We start from the raw sequence: 13069 nt of genomic DNA, 5'->3' as shown, positions 1-13069 counted from the left end.
CCTCTTTTTTTCTTCTCTCTCTCACTCATTTTTCTCTTTATCTCCTCTCCCATTCTCTCTCCTTTCCCTCTCTTTGCTTCTCTCTCTCTCTCTCTCTCTCTCTCTCTCCTTCTTCTTCTCTTCCCTCATCTCTTTTTCCTCTCCCTTCTCTCTCTCTTTCTCTTTCTCCTTTTCTACCTCTCTCTTTCTCTCTTTGTCTCTCTCTCCTTCTCTCCACTCTCTCACTTCCTCTCTCTTTCTCCTTGCCCTCTTTCTCCCCCTCCCTTCTCTCTCTTCCTCTCTCTCCTCTCCCATATCTCTCTCCTTTCTCCTCTCTTTTCCCTTCACTATCTCTTTCTCTCTCTCTCCCCTCTCCTTTCTCTCTTTTTCTCTCTCTCTCTCCTTTCCCTCCCTTCTCTTTCTCTCTCTCTTTTCTTTTCTTTTCTCTCTTTCTCTCTCTCGCTCTTCTCTCTTTCCTTTTATTCTTTCTCTCTCTCTCCTCCTCTTTTTCTCTTTCTTTTCTCTCCTTCTCCTCTTTCTTTTTTTACTCTCTTTTCTCTTTCTCTTTCAACCTTCTCTCAATCTCTATCCCTCTTCTATCTCTTTTCTCCTCTTCTCTCTAAAGCGAGAGAGAAGAGAAAGAGAGGAGGAGAAGATAAAGGAGGAGAAAGAAAAAAAGGAGAGAGATAAGAAGAGAGAAGAAGGATAGGAGAGAGAAAGAGGAAGAAAAAGAGGACAAAGAGAGAGAAAGAGAGAGGATAAAGACAGAAAAAGAGAAAGAGAGAGAGAAAAGAGAGGATGTGAGAGAGAAAGAAAGAGGGAGAGCAAGGGAGAGAGAGAGAGCATGGGAAGAAAGAGGGAGAGAAAGATAGGGAGAAAGAAAGGGGAGGGGAGAAAGGGAGAGAGAGAGAGATAGATAGAGAGGAGGGAGAGAGAGAAAAAAGAATGAGAGGAGGAGAGAGAGAAAGAGAGAAGGAAGAGAAGAGGGGAGAGAGAGGACGGGGAGAGAGAAAAAGGGGAGAGAGAGGAAGAGAAAGAGAGGGGAAGGGGAGAAAGAGGGGAAGGCGAGAAAGAGAGAGAGAGAGAGAAGGAAGAGAGAAAAGGAGGGGGAGAGAAAAGGAGAGAGATGGAAAGAAGAAGATAAGAAAAAGTTACTCGTATCTTTTAGAAAGAAAATTATTTATATTAGAAAAAATTATTTGTAGAAAATGCTGAAAAGAGATAAGAAAGAAAAAGGAACAAATGCCATGGAAGGGATTTCATTAACTACAAATTTACTTGTATCATTTAGAAAGAAAAAAAATTAGATTAAAAAAATTTAATTAAAAAAATATTTAAAAATTTGGGTTTTGTATGTAAAAATATTATTTATTTTGTAAAAATCTATTTTTACATGTAAAAACCAATTTTTTAGTATAAAAACCATTTTTTGTGTAAAACCGATTTTTTAGTATAAAATCGGTTATTTTTAAAAACTGATTTTTACTTTAATAACCGGTTAAAAATCAATTTTGAATTTCACTAACCGGTTAATAACCGGTTTCATCATGTAAAACCAATTTGGTTAATTAACTAACACTATATTTTTGGTTAACCAAAAAACTGGTTTGGTTTTTGGATTAACCAAACCACGAACACCCCTACATAGTAGTCCCTGAAATTCGCACAAATACTTAATGTAATCCTCAAGATCCCGATTTTTTCATTGTAGTCCTCCAGATAGAGCTCCGAGCACTCAAAGTGGTCCCCGGACATATTTTTTGTGATGAGTCATCACCGGAGCACTGACGTGGCGTTGTTTTGTCAGGCTAGAGCTAGCTGGCTCATTTCAATTTATACCCACATTAGTCCCTCGTAGTTGGTGTTATTGTACAAAGTTCCACTCCTGCACGCTTCGCTCTCCCTCTTCCTCGCATTCTTCATCGCATTCTTCAGGCTCCCAATTCTCTTCCTCTACGCTCTCCAAATCTACATCCACCCCGATGCCCAACCCTCCACCTCCAACGGCCTTCGTGCTATCATTCGCTGCCCTAGCGCCCCCAAAGGCCCTGCTCCCGATCTCTCGATGCCCTCCTCCACCTACATCACTACTTGTGCATAATCACTACTTGTGCCTTGTGGATTTTCAGTTCCTTGGCCCACCTACTCTGGTACTTCTCAAATGGGTATTTTCCAGAAACCTTCTTGGTCAACACACTACTCAATATGAACGTCAAATTCCACCTCTTGGAAGAGGCACACAAGTTGTTCGATGAAATGCCCGAACGAAATGTTGTTTCATGGACGAGGCTAAGTTAGGGATGCAGGCCCATGTCCATGTGCTGAAGTATAGTCAAGATCTTTTCCTTAACAATGCATTGTTAGATATGTATTGCAAGTGTGGTAGTGTGGAAGATGCAAAGCTCATTTTCAATAGGATGGCTGAGAAGGATATTATCTCTTGTTGTTATCTCTTAAAATTCCTAACATGTTGTATAGGCTTGTATATGCAATTATGCATGCTATGTTTGAGCTGTGACTTTTATTGGCATTCTAGAAGTCTAGTATTTCCTATGGTATTGTTGAATTGATGATTTTCATGGTAATAATTGAAAATAGCTTGAATTATCTTAGGCAAGTGGGTGGGATAGTGTGATAGGTTATGGGCACAGGTTGTGGTCCTGATTTCCTTAGAAAGAACTTAATGAGTTATTATTATTTTACCTTTAGCTTGGCAATAATTCTCTGTATTAATAGTGATTGTCTTTTGAGATAATTATTTCTGTAGTACTTCTTCATGTATATTTTTTCTGCTTTTGTAGAATTTTCACCCTGCAACTTGATGTATTAATTTTTGTTTCACTTGTTTCAGGAAACCATTGATTAGGTTGGGTGCCAATATTCCTGAAAGAGCAGAGCGCATGACCCGGCGGAGTGATTTTGATCAATACACAACCGTCGGAATTAGCCATTTGACCCCTTATCACCATGGAGAAACTAGGGATGTTGTTCTATATTTTGGGATTATTGACATCTTGCAAGACTATGATATCAACAAGAAGCTGGAGCATGCAATGAAAAGAGCGATGAACAAGAAGAAGAGATAAATTTTATGAAAATGTGGGGGTTTAGGGTTAAATATAATGGGAGGGACCAACGTGGGTACAAATTAGAAATTAGCCAGCTCAGCTAGCCGTTAGAGCCCTCCAGCGTGGCAAAATGTTGCCATGTCAACGCTCCGGTGATGACTCATCACCAGAAATATGCCCAAGGACCACTTTAAGTGCTCGAAACTTTATTTAGAGGACTACAATGAAAAAATCGGGATCTTAAGGATTACATTGATTATTTATGTGAATCTCAGGGACGATTATGGGTATTTACTCGTTGGAAGTTGAGAATAGATTTTAAATTAATTAGTTTGTTATGTTGTTTGAATTCTATGTTTACTAAGTACTGGTAATAAGAGCTAAGATGATAATTTAGGATCAATTAAAAAACTTGTAAAAATTGGTTTGATGATGAACAAATTAGAGTGAATACCCTACCCAGCCCCTGACAATTATCTCGAAAGGACAACGAGGCCTCTAAAAAAAAAAAAAACATCTAACCCAGTCCCTGATCTTTTTTTTGGATCGATTAGCCCATATGCCAAAAAAAATAACATTGACTTTTTTTAGCACAGGGACTAATCAGTCCCATAAAAATAAATCTCAGGGGCCAGATTGGATTTTTTTTGTCAAGGACCTCGTTGTCTTTTGAAATAATTATCAGGGACTGTTTTGGATTTTTCTCAACAAATTAAAATACTTAATTAGTTAAGTACTTAACTAATTAGTTAACAAAGTAAATCATATAAGTTCTAATAGAACTTAAAGTTAGAGACAACTAGATATTTTCAACCTTAACTTGAATAAGGTTTAGTAATAATTTATACAAACTAAAATTTAAATTTTTTATTTGAATTTATAAAAATATGTGAAGTAATAAGTTTTAGAGCGATTTAGGCCTTTGATTTAATATTTTTGTTAGAATCAAAACTTTAAATTTAGATAATATTAAATTTCATCAATCTAAGAGTGGAGTTAAAAAGAGAATATCATTGATATTAGACTAATAAAATAATTGATAATTTAGTATTTTTAAGGTTAAGTAACTAAAAATTGAAAATAAAAATGTCTTAAATTAAAATTTTTATTGAATTCTCAATGTTTGATGATATGCATGATTTAGTAATTCTAAAGTTTGAGAATAGATTTTTTAATGTATTAATTAGGTTTAGGTTCAAGAGTTCTAACTTTGTAAAGTTTCATATTTTATTATTGTTTGTTAAGTTATTTCACTACAAGAAAAATGTTAAGTACCATCAGATTTATTGTTGAATTTAACGTCGCACATTACTATCGATTTTACCGATGGTTTTGATGTGGAATTCATTTGGTTAAATCGTTACCGCCGGATTCCCATTTCCGACGATAAATTTGTCGGTAATACTTGGAGGGAAAAAGGGAAAATATGGACAAAAATTAGCATGAGATTTACCATCGGAACAATTCGCCGGTAAACTCATTTTAGTAAAACGCTGCGTTTTGTTGACTTGGATCGAATTACAGTTGGATTTATCCACTGGTAATGAGCCTTAAAATTCAAAGCGCAAACCCTCTCCCCCTTCAATTCGAAATCTACTCTCTCTCTAACCTCTCTTCTCCCTTTCTCTCTCTAGCCACCTCCTCTCCCCACTGCGCTGTCAGCCCCACCGCCACTTGCCTCACCTGTCACCGCCTCCCTTTTCTTCTTGCACGGATCCTTCTGTGCGATGTTTTCCATTGTAGTCGCCGTTGCAAACCCTAGCCTCCATTGCAGCTACCCTTCTTCTCACCGCGAATAGCTCGTCGGTCTTCGCTTCGCCAGCTTCTTCTACTGGTCCAACACGCTTTGTCATCCGTCGCCAGGTCCAGCTTCAGTGTCGAACTCCAGGTCTAGCTTTGTCGTTGAACACCAGGTCTAGGTTAGTTAATTTTTTTGCTTCATTTTTTTGTTTTTGTTCTATTTTTCATAAAAAATGTGATGTGGTTAATTTAGTTTGTAATGTGTTCAGAATTATTTAGCTAAAAATGATTCTATGTATGTAATATAATTGGCTAATTGCATGGTTATCAATTTAGGATGAGACTTGCATTTGTCAATTTGTTAAATGGGAGACTTAAATTTGTTTAATGAAAAGCTAGCTAATTATTGATTTAGATATGCTGCTGATTGTTAATTTTGTATCCGTTTGTTAATTTTGAATTTTTTGAATGAGAAATTTGTTAATTTTTGTGTGTTTTCTATTTAGTCCTGCTTTATGTAATTTTATTTTTTGAATCTTCTAAAGGTTCTAGTTCTATGAATGACTGAATAATATCATGAAAATATATCTATATGAGAGAAATTTGAATGACAATAGCAAAATATAAGCAATTAATAATTGTTATTTTTAGTTAATATGAGAGACCTTAAATGATAACAAAAATTTTTTTTTAAGGCTCCTTGTTTAGTTGAGTTTAACTCTTATGAAATTAATTGAGTGTTGATTGATGTTATAGATTGATATTGATTTGTGGAAACCGTAAAAGTGGATATATGTCCAATTTTTCTAGGGAGTTTGGTTGAATGATTCGTGTAGTATATATGCTGATTAATGTTAGTAATATATTCTCTTTGCAGATATGATGACAAGTAGCAGAGGTAAATTGAGTGGGTTCATGGTCGTGGTAGAGGAAGAGTTTCCACCGAATCTCCAAGGACTATTCAGTTATCTCCCTCTACGCCCGATTACCTGGTTAACTCTTGTGATGTCACAAGTGGGTCTAGCAGACCAGTAGTTCATCATAGTCCCAAATTTGAACTACATGCCCTCCTTCTGCTACGCCCCTCTACAGATCCATCGATTGAGTCCGTGGTGGGTGATTTCTCCAGTACCCCCAGCAGGATGTCCCTTCACCACCGCCCGTCATCCGGCTGAAAATTTGACCCGATGGCATGCAAGCGTGAGTACAAATTATTTTTTAATCTTAAATTTGTTAATCTTAAGTTTATGTATTTGTTAATCGTAAGTTTTTTCTCTCATAGATTTGCACCAAATAATATGGTTGCACACAGGAGATCTCTAAGGTTATTATGTCAATGTACGACTACCTGTGGTCGAGCTACACGAAGATCCCTGCTAAGACCAAAGAGTGATGATTTCAGAAGTGAGCGGGAAGAACCTAATAATGTTGAATTATTTAACTATATTTGAATTGTATTTTATTTTGACCAACTAATGTTGTAAAATCATTTTGCGTAGTTGAAATTCACATGAGATGTGGAAAATAATCTCATGATTAGGAAGATATACGACCACTAGGCAGCTAAACGACTTCAGCAGATGATGAGCGACGTTCGTCAGGGGCGCGACCACCTAACGACCTGGATCCGTCCATCTATTAATAAGGAACTAGAGACCCATTTTAGAAATGACGAGGGGTTCAAGTGTCACCGTCTAACGAACGTAGCTAACAGGGCTTCCCGAGCTTGTCTAAGTATACCGGTGGATCAGCGACCTTCATGAAGACGAACAGAAGACTAGTAAGTAGTTTGGTAATGTTTGTTAGTAGTTACATGAATTAGTTATTTGTCGATTTATTTTATTGGTTCATTTGAATATGTGTAAACGTTAGATCGTGAGGTGACACTGGCAGAGACCTTCAAGTATACTCATTTCTAGAAGACCAACAAGGAGAGATTTTCTAACAAACTGTCTGCGGCCCATTATGTGAGTTTCAATTAATTCTAAGTTTTAAATTTATTTGGTTTAAAATCAATTAACTGTTATCCTAATCACAATATGTATGACACATGAGGATTAAACACAGATTGGAGGCTGCGACCCAGCAATCTCAGCCGCCTGGTGGGAACGACAAAGCTGGCTTTAAGACCTCAGTCGTAGATCTTGATAGGGTTTGGTGCGAGACCACCTCAGAACCCTACAAGAATTGCCACTTTGGGTTGGGGTTGTTCTTTGCCAGTGGCCTCCGCTTCTCCGCATTGACAGCTTCCTCTATCTCTGCCTCTGCCACCAATCCTGCTGATCCCTAGAAAATTGTCGACTTGAGAGAAGAGGTGCAAAAGCTGACACAAGAGCTTCACCAACAAGTGAAGCAGTCTGAGCAGGGGTACAACTACCTTTTTGCACGCGTGGGAGGAGCCGTTAACATTAGCTCAGACCTGACGGAGAAGGTGGAGAAGCTAAATCGTTTGCAAGAGCAGATGAAGGTGTACAACCAGTAGATGCACGCTAGAGGCAGCGACGCTGCTGGTACCAGCGACAACGCTGCTTGTGGAGCACCAACATCAGCACCTACTCTGCCGCCTTAGTAGGGAGATGATGAAGGCGATGACGATTACCGAGATCTGTAGGGTTTAGGAATTTAACTTTTTTAATGTCTACTTCATTGTATTCTACTTCTCTATGATATTTTATTATATTAGGACAATTTATTTTTAATAAAATAATTTGTTGCTTTTTAGTAATTTTGCATTTCTGCTAACAATTTCGTTAACAAGAGTTTTAATTTGACTATTAATTGTGGCTTAACTGTGCTAAAAAAAAGCTGTAGGATTTATCGGCGGATAAATCTGACTGCAATTTGGTGCCAAAACATGTGATATGTCACCAAAGTCTCGACAAATTCATTGAAAAACTGATGGAAATTTTGCCGGCAATTAGTGTCAGACAAAAATAATCCGCCGATAAATAATTTCTGGTGTCATTTATACCATCAACTCCAGGATGACGATAAATCCGACGGTGAACTTATTACTGACAGATTTATTCGATGAATCCGATAATACTCATCATTTTTCTTGTAGTGTTTTGATTGTTACGGTGTGCCTATTTTTGAGTTTTAATTTATGATTGATTCTCCCTAAAGTTTATTTTGATTATAGTGAAGGTTAACACTTTTATAGGGGAGGTTATGTCAAATTTTTTTCAAATAATATAAATTTGGGAGGATTTGTGTTAATTGGTATGCTCTTTACAGACATGACGACAGATATAGATGTCACGGATCAGTTTTGTGGTTGTGGTAAAGGAAGAAAAAAGGTTTCTACTAGTACTCCTAGAATTTCTCAGTTATTTTCCTCTACTCCGACTACCCATGTGATGTCAAAGATAATGAGTGCACAACACTCTATATATAATTTTGGAAAATTCTAGAGTATTTCGAAAGATCTTGGAAGACCTTAGAATCTAATAAAAGGCTTTGAAAGGTTATAGAATATTATTTTTAATAAACGTTTGTGTTTTTTGTATTTTTAATTATCTTGTTAAGTATTGAGAATTAGATTAATTTAGTATTATATGAATCCAAGTGCCAACACAATATTGTTAGAAGACTTAATAAAGTTGTGATAAGTTGTTCAAACTCATTTGAAAGTTAACTGCTAAAACTTTTTTTTTTTACGTGTTCTTAATTAAACCTTTATTTACTAAACTATCCTAAATTTTTTAATAAAACTTTTAAATTTATCTTTATCTTTTTATGTATACATAATTCTAACTTACAAAAAATTAAATATATACGTACACTTATACCCATTAAAAGAAAGAAAGAAAAGAAAGAGAAGAAAGAAAGAGAGAAGTCTAGAAAAAAAGAAAAAATACAAAAAAAGAAAGGAAGAAAGAGAAGGAAAAGACAGCATCAACAGAGTATAAAGACTTTCGCTTTCGCCATGGTTGAATGGAGGAATGACATGAGGGAGTTGGAGAGAGGAATGAGAGAACGCGAAAGGAAGGGAGAGAAAGATTGGCAAGGAGATCCAAAGTGAAAGTTTTAAATGGTCTAAAAAAGAGATTGAATCTAAGACCTCTCTTCAATGATTACAAAAAATAGTTTAAAAAAAAGTTGTTGTTTTAATTGAAAAATGAAAAATTATGAGACTTTTTCGTTTTCTCTTATAATGACAGAATGCAGAATAGAAAAAAATGGGTATCTTGGTTTAACCATTTAATATAATGACTTATATTCAATTTTCACTACAGCAATCGGTAAAATTTTACTATAATTTTAGATAAATTACAAACACCAAACTCAAATATTACAATCTAATCCATCTAAAAATCACCTAAACTTTTCACTAAACTTTTTAACATTAAGCTCTCCTAGCCTAGTTTTTACACTAAGTACTATTTCAACTGAGCGAAGAAAACTAGTTAGGTTCATCAACTAAAAAATCAAAATTACACCAAAATTAGTATAAATGACTTTTTTTTTTTCAAAAACTATCTCTAAGTCTTTTCTCTTTGCATTTTCTATTCCTTCACATATTTGTCTTTTTCTTATTATAAAAAGATAGAATAAAAAAGTATGATAAACAATAAGTAAGAAATGAAGAAAAAAATGAGTAGAATGTGCGGTTAAGTGCTCACTAAGAGCGCTCTCTTCCTTAATTCAAAATCTGGTCGATATGCTAATATATATAAATAAAAAAATTAAATATTTGCGCACTGAAATTCTGAACGTTGCATGAGGAAATTCTTCTAGATGTGGTGGTACAATCTGATTGTCCTTGGTATTCCATGAGTGCCAAATGTATAGTTATGTGTATCTATTATTCTTGCTAATTCTAACATCTTTTTCTTTGGTTCCATTATTTGATTTTATTTCCCGTGCTCATGTATTGATGCTTTTCCTTTTCTATTTGTCCTGAGCTATATCCCTATTGTGTTACTGCTCCAATGTGCAAAATGTTTGTCCAATATAAGAACTGATTTGCAATGCTTGTTTACAATTATCTGCATAATTTGTTGTTCTTATTGGGCGGTTTTTGGGCCTTCACGTCTTAATATAAATCAAAACAAAATGAATTAACCAAACAGCTCACTCATCCGCTTAAATGAAGTTCTGATTCGCGACAGATTAGTTATTGACCTGTTATACCAAAAAATAAATACAAAATAAATTTTTAAATCTAACTAAATATGCAGGACCAAAAAGAAATAAATCTAATTAAATATTTGTCATCATAATCTCTGTATGTCAATTTTTTTAAAGGTTTTAACTTTTAAGTGAAATTAAGTAGAGGAATCATTAAGAAAATTCAGTAATTTTTCTATTAAAGTTTTAGCTAGGTTATGTAACTATGCTAAGATTGGTGATTTTAATTGAGGGTTATATTTTGATGAATTTAATTTAGTCAAATTAAGGATTTTGATTGATTGATTGATAATGGATATTATTGTTTATGTTGGGCTTGAGAGATGAGGAAATGGTTGATCAAGATATGGGTGTGAAATGACTTGGAGATAATTATGATTTATCGGGGACTTGAGCCGTATATATAAGATAACGAAAATGTTTTGATAACTAAATAGAATTAATAAAAATAGTTAGAATTTATTTTATTTAATATTTATTAATTATTATAATATTAATCGTTATAATAATTATTATAACAATTAATAAATATTAAATACACTAAATTTTGACGGTATTTTTTTGTTTCTCGCATTACCGAAATATGCAATGAATTTGAGAATGCAAAGAGCTGCAAAATTTTATATGATAGAAACAACTTCGGAAGGCCATTACTTGTAACCGGTCCCTAAATCCAATTATTTATAAAATTATATAATTATTATTTGTTTTTTTATTAATTTATTTATTTTTAAAAAAATAGTATCATGGCACTATATATTACTACATCTAAACCATATATTTATAAGTTACATAGGATTTTTTTCGTTTATAAAATAAAGAATTATTTGTTTTCTCCAAAATGATTTTCTAACTTTATTTTCGTAAATATAAATTTTTTTTGGAATTAACAGCAAGTTCGCCCCCATTGAACTTCATAATTTATATAGAGTTTGTTGGAAGTGCGGCGAATTCTATGATAAATTCGGCACACTATATAAACGCTGTGGGACCATTTAGTTTGTCACTTTTTTCTTCCACTCTATCCTTTAAAATTTTTCTGATACTTTTTTCTTTTCCACCTTTCCGACATCCGTAACATTTGTTGTGGATGATAGCCTCAGTTCAAAGTTAGAAATAACAGTCTATTTTTCTATGTTAAGTTAGTTTACTACTTACATGTTAGACAAAATTGTTAGATATAGATCGTTTGTTAGTTAGAATAATAGATTTATTGTTTATATGTTACTTAGGTAGACGTACTTTTTAGTGTTGTTATGTTAAGTATATTATTTATGTTACCGTTTTTTAATATAATAGCTATGGATCATGATGTAAAAGAATTTAGGAAAGTACATTATTAGATAATTTAGTTATTGGTATAGCATTGTGTTGTGAGTTAGAAGGTAATTAAATGAGCACTAAAATTTAAGGTTGAGTTACTTATAAATTAATATGACGACGTCAGTTAAGTAGGTTAACTTTAAAATTAGTAGGTCTATATGCCATTTCTCATTTAGTTAATTTTTTAATAATCTGGTATGTGATTTTATTTTAGTAGATTGTGTTTCGATGGAGCAGCAGTTATTGGGTTATGAGCATGAGATGTATAAACTGGATCAGGCTGAGCACATTGCTGGGAGGCTTGATCGAGTGGTATGATTTTTTAACCCTTTTTTTATTTTATTATAGTGAAGGAAAAGTGAACTTGCTATTGTATGTATTGAAGGTACCATTGTTTGTTAAAATTTTTTGTTTTTTTCGTTTGGTAGGCACCTTGGATCTTGCGCACCAGACGGAAATTGATGACATGGCCACCGGAGCAGATTAGGCCATATCTGAGACGAGCCGGTTTTGAGTACGTTGCATACATGGTGGAGTTTGAGCATGATTTGTCGCTCGCCTAGGCATTGATAGAGAGGTGGAGGCCTGAGTCCCACACATTTCATTTACTGTGCAGGGAGATGACCATCACCCTGCAGGACGTGGCATATCAGTTGGGACTCCGAATTGATGGTGATCTTGTCAGTGGATGCATCGGTGGGTGGGAGCAGCACCACCAGGGACAGACAATTGAGGAGTTGTGTGAGCAGATATTGGGTGTTGTTCCTAGCTTAGAGGACAGACAGTCACAGACTAAGTCGACTGTCAAGCTTACTTGGTTCCACAACACAGTTTGTGGAGAGCTAGAGCAGGATGCCACAGAGGAGCGGCTGATGAGGTATACAAGAGGATATATCATGCAGTTGATCGGCGGTATCCTCTTCCCTGATGCATCTGACTCTCGGGTGCATATCAGGTGGCTTTTCCTGCTGGAGGACCTTGATGCATGTGGCCGGTTGTCGTGAGGCTCTGCTGTGCTGGCATGGCTGTATCGCCAGATGTGCGGGCCACAGAGCATGGCCAGCGCAACTTGGGAGGATGCGTCAGCCTGATGCTTTCTTGGGCATACCACCGTATTCCATTAGTACAGCTTGATGGGCTTGATGCTCGTTGCTTTCCCCTGGTGGAGAGGTATTATAAACACTAACCAACGTTATTTAACGCATCAATGGACTTTTGTTTGTCTGAAATCACACACAGCCCTGGTTGTGGTGTAACATGCTCCCGTAAGTACGAAAGAAAGAACGACCACGTCTCTTTTGTCTCACCCTCAACGACTGCAAATGCAACGGGCAGAATGTTTGCATTGCCGTCTTGCGCTATGACCATCAACAAAGTGCCACCGTATTTACCATATAGGTGGGTGCCATTAATAGAGATAAGTGGTTTGCAATGCTTGAAGGCCTCAACACACGGTGGAAAATGTCCAAAATTGGACATACTTTAGTCGGCTTTTTGTACACGGCTAAATTAATGGCGAATAAATAAACCGCAAATAAATCTTACCTGGCAAGTACATCTGCATAGCGAATAACCAACGAGGAAGCTCTTTGTATGACTCTTCCCAATCGCCATATATTCTAGCTATGACTCTCTATTTTGCAAGCCAAACTTTTCTGTACGTCACCTTGTAACCAAAGTGATTCTCCACACCTCCTTGTGGAACCCTGATGCTGATTGTTGGATCGGCCTTGACCATCGTGAAAATGTGTTGTGCAATGACCTTCGAATCCAACCTACGATGATCTTGCCCCCCATCGAAGTTTGGATGCAAGTATGAGGACCAA

The sequence above is a fragment of the Arachis duranensis genome, chromosome 2 (genome assembly GCF_000817695.3).
Source record: "Arachis duranensis cultivar V14167 chromosome 2, aradu.V14167.gnm2.J7QH, whole genome shotgun sequence".
Taxonomy (NCBI): domain Eukaryota; kingdom Viridiplantae; phylum Streptophyta; class Magnoliopsida; order Fabales; family Fabaceae; genus Arachis; species Arachis duranensis.
This window is presented reverse-complemented; position numbering follows the sequence as displayed.